The sequence below is a fragment of the Chrysochloris asiatica genome, unplaced genomic scaffold, assembly GCF_000296735.1.
Source record: "Chrysochloris asiatica unplaced genomic scaffold, ChrAsi1.0 scaffold00066, whole genome shotgun sequence".
Lineage (NCBI taxonomy): Eukaryota > Metazoa > Chordata > Mammalia > Afrosoricida > Chrysochloridae > Chrysochloris > Chrysochloris asiatica.
The window spans coordinates 7,150,718-7,155,566 of NW_006408584.1; the positions used below are offsets into that span (position 1 = coordinate 7,150,718).

Sequence of the window (4,849 nt, forward strand, 5' to 3'; positions counted from 1 at the left end):
TACCAGGATGTTTCAAAATACACTATTTTTACATATTTCCTATCTGCCATCAGTTTGCAGGAATATTCCTTATTCAATATCTGTAGTTACATTGTACTTTGTCAATATTTTTCATTTTCACATCATTACTGAATATATAATGAAATCTCATTGTTGCTGTCAATGAGTTCGAGCACTGTTTCTTAAATATATTACATATTTGAATATTTTATTGAAACTGCATTTTCCTGTCACATGGTCACTTTAATTTATTTGTATATTTTGGTCAATATTTTGTTTCATTTTATTTCTCTCTCCCTACTGCATTTTTCTTCCTTCATGGTTTCTCTTTTATGAAGAAATTCCTTAATTTAATGTAATCAAATTTATCAATATTCTGATGTGTTTATGTTCACACATGTGTGTTTAATGTTTAATCAAAAGACTATGTACTGAGCAGCAATGTGGCCAAGTGGCAGACACAGAGATGCAGATCTTTGTGAAGACCCTGACGGGCAAGACCATCACTCTTGAGGTGGAGCCCAGTGACATCATCGAGAATGTCAAAGCCAAAATCCAAGACAAGGAGGGTATCCTCCCTGACCAGCAACGTCTGATTTTTGCGGGTAAACAGCTGGAGGATGGCCGAACTCTCTCAGACTACAACATCCAGAAAGAGTCCACCCTGCACCTGGTGCTGCGTCTGCATGATGGCATCATCGAGCCTTCCCTGCACCAGCTCGCCCAGAAGTACAACTGTGACAAGATGATCTGCCGCAAGTGCTACACTCGCCTCCACCCCCGTGCTGTGAACTGCCGCAAGAAGTACGGCCACACCAACAATCTGAGCCCCAAGAAGGTCAAATAATAAGGACTCCTCTCTGCTGGCTCCCCTGCCTCCCGCTAGTGGGGTTCTTCTGAGCCCCATGGCCCTGGGCCCACAATAAAGTTTCACTTTCACTGAAAAAAAAAAAAAAGACTATGTACCGAAAAGTTTATGATTCAAAACCACCAGAAACTTATATCCAACCAGACATTTCTGGGAAACCCATAGGTACTGAAACTTTATGTAATATATTTCTATTCTGAAACATAGCATTACCATGAATTGGAGATAAGGTAGTAAGCCTAACCTTCTTGATAAAACCTTTTATTTACAAACATACAGGTATTGGACAGAAAAATTATTTACCACATGAGTAATTAAATTTTAAATTATAGACGATGTGATAGGATAGATTTAGAGAAGGAACAGCAAATTGTTGTTGTGAGGTGCCATCGGGTTGGTTCTGACTCATAGCGACTTTTGAACAACTGAATGAAACACTGCTAGCTCCTGCACCATGGTGACAATTATTAGACTTAAGCCCATTGTTGATGCCACTGTGCCAATCGATCTAGTTGGAGGTCTTCATCTTTTTCAATAACCCTCCACATTATCAAGCAGGATGCAAGTGTTATTGTTGTTATGTGCTGTGGTGTCGGTTCCGACTCATAGTGACCTTGTACAGGGTTCTGAGACTGTAAATCTTTACCGGGAGCAGAAATCCTCATCTTTCTCACGCGGAATAGCTGGTAGTTTTGAACTGCTGACTTTGTGGTTCACAACCCGATTCGTAACCACTAAGTTACTAGAGTTCTTTTTTTTAAGGTAATTTTATTTAAGGTAATAACTGAAATTAATTCATGAATTTCATTCAGTTGTTCAAAAGTCGCTATGAGTCAGAACCAACCCAATGGCACCTCACAACAACAATTTGCTGTTCCTTCTCTAAATCTATCCTATCACATCGTCTATAATTTAAAATTTAATTTGAATATTGTTATTGTTTATTATTATATATTTAATATTGTCACTGTTTATTATTATTGAATATTGTCATAGTTTCTTATCAGAAACATTTTGAAATTCAGAAAATTTCAGAATATTGGAGGATAATAAGCAGTATACTTTTTAAATTTACTTGAAAAGTCAGAAGCAGAACAGGATCATGAAGTACCTTACGATTTTTGCAGGAAAGCTGTGAATAAGTATAAAAAATAGATTAAATAGGAAAGTACAAATGACATCTTTTTGCAACATAATTTCAATAAAATCAGTTCAGATTTTGATCAAATTGGTATGTTGTTGTTATTGTTAAATACCATCCAATTGGTTCCAACTCATATGATCCTGTATATGGTTTCCAAAGAGGGACTGGTGAGTTTGAACCGCTAACCTTATGACTGAAACAGACTTTGCAATGTAATGATTATCCTACAGCACCACACCAGGACTCCTCAAATTGGTGTGTGTGTGTGTATACGTACAAAAAAATATATATAGTATGAGTTGTAACTGACTCCACAGTATATAACAACAACATGTGGTGGATCTATATCTATATCTATATCTATATCTATATCTATATCTATATCTATATCATCTATAGTTGTTGTTAACTGCCTTCCATTTAGTTCCACCACATGTTATTGTTGTTATGTGCTGTGGAGTCAGTTGCAACTCACAGCGACCCTGTACAGGGTTTCTGAGGCTGTAAATCTTTATAGGAGCAGAAAACCTCAACCTTCTCCTTCAGAACAGCTGGTAGCTTCAAACTTCTGATTGTGAGATTAGCAGCCCGATTCATAACCACTATGCTACCAGAGTCCCATCACATAGCAACCTGTAAAGGGTTTTCAAGGAGAAGCTGGTGGGTTTAAAATGCCTACCTTGCAATTCAAACTAACATTGTGATCCAGTGCTTATTCTTCAATACCACATGAGAACTAAAGCACACACACACATATAGATATGCCACCAATATTATAAATACCAGCAGAGTAAACCCATGGTGGACGTATTTCAGCTGAACGTGCAGACTAAGGCCTAGGAAGAAGGAGAGGTAGGTTGCTTCTGACAGTTTAGCCACAAAAAACATTATTAAAAGTTGTGACACACTATCAGGTAGCACCAGAAGATGAATCCCTCAAGTTGGAAGACACTCAAAATATGACTAGGGAACAGCTGCCTTCTTAGCATAGAACTGATCATGATGATACGAATGGCCCAAGCTTTCAAGACCTTCATTTACTAATAGGGCACAACTCAAAATGAAGAGAAAACACTGCAACATTAATTAATAAATGGAATATTTGAATGCACAATGTATGAATCTAGAAAACTAGAAATTTCAAACATGAAATGGAATGAATAAAGATCTATATTACAGGCATTGTTGTTGTTGTGATATGCCGTAGAGGCAGTTCCAACTCATAGATACCCTGTACAAGGTTTCCGAGACTGTAAATCTTTACTGGAGCAGAAAGCCTCATCTTTCTCCCACAGAACAGCTGATAGTTTTGAACTGCTGACCATTAAGTTCACAGCCCAATTCATAACCAATACCCTACCAGAGCTCCTTATAATAGGAATTAGTGATCTGAAATTGTCTGGTAATGGCCATTTTGTTTCTGACAGTCATATGGTTTATTATGCCAGGAATGAGAAATTGAAGATGAAAGGAATCACGTTCATCATCAAAAAGAACATTTAAATATCTATCTTGAAGTATAATGCTATCTATGATAATTTCCATATGTCTATAAGGAGAACCAGTAAAGAACACTATTATTCAAATTAACAAACCAATCACTACAGCCAGTGATGAAGTAACTGAAGAATTATACAAATCTCTTCAGTTTGAAATTCATCAAGCTTGCAATCAAGACATATTGATAATTATTGGTGATTGAAATACAAAGATTGGAAAAAAGGAGAACAATCAGAGGTTGGAAAATATGGCCTTGGAGACTGAAATGATGCTAGAGATTACAGGATAGATTTTTGCAAGACCAATGACTTCTTCATTGAAAATATATCTTTTAAACAACATAAAAGACATGGACCTTACCAGATGGAATACATAAAATTGGCTACATCTGTGGTAAGAGATAGCATAAAAGCTCCATATCATCAACCAAAACAAAGCCAGGGGAAGACTATGGAGCAGATCACCAATTTGCTCATATATAAGTTCAGGTTGAAGCTGAAGAAACTTAAAACAAGTCTACATGAGCCAAAATTTGTCCTTGAACACATCCCAACTGAATTAAGAAACCCGAATTCATCGTAAGAACAGATTTGATACATTAGTCACTAATTAAGAATGTAATAGAGGAAGAAATAAAAAGGTCATTAAGAAGACAATAATGTAGGAAAAAGTCAAAATAGGGGTCAGGAGAGATTCTGAAACTTGCTCTCCAGAGTACGTATGCCAAAGCAAATGGAAGAAATGAGAAAGTAAAAGAGTTGAACAGAAATTTTCAAAGAGCAGTTAAAGAAGACAGTATTATTATGAAATATGCAAAGATCTGAAACTAGAAAACCAAAAGGGCAGACCATATTCAGTATTTCTCAGGTGGAAAGAACTGAAGAAAATATTCATGCTTCTACTTGTAACATTAAAGGATTCTATGGGCAAATATTGGAAGATGCAAAAAACATAAACATAATATAGAAGTATTACACAAAGTTAATGTGCCAAAATGAAATGGATGATGTTCAAGAGATAACATATGATCAAGCATCGGTGGTACTGACAGCAGAAGGCCAACGTGCACTTAAGGTATTGGCAAAGAACAGGGTTCCATGAATTGATAAAATACAAATTGAAATCTTTCAACAAACTGCTACAACACAAGAATGTTTTAAAATTAAGAAAGATGTGTCCTGGTGTTGCATTATTTCACCATATTTATTCTATCTGCATGTTGAACATATAATACAAGAAACTGGATTATAAGAAAAAGATGTCATCAGGATAGGAGGAAGACTCATTAACGACCTGCAATATGCAGATGACACAACCTTGATTGCTGAAAGCAAAAA

At 36.2% G+C, this 4,849-nt stretch overlaps 1 pseudogene; it reads left to right on the forward strand.

The window, feature by feature from the left end:
- Positions 1-466: 466 nt before the first annotated feature.
- Positions 467-847, forward strand: LOC102838226 (annotated as a pseudogene).
- The last annotated feature ends 4,002 nt before the right edge of the window (positions 848-4,849 follow it).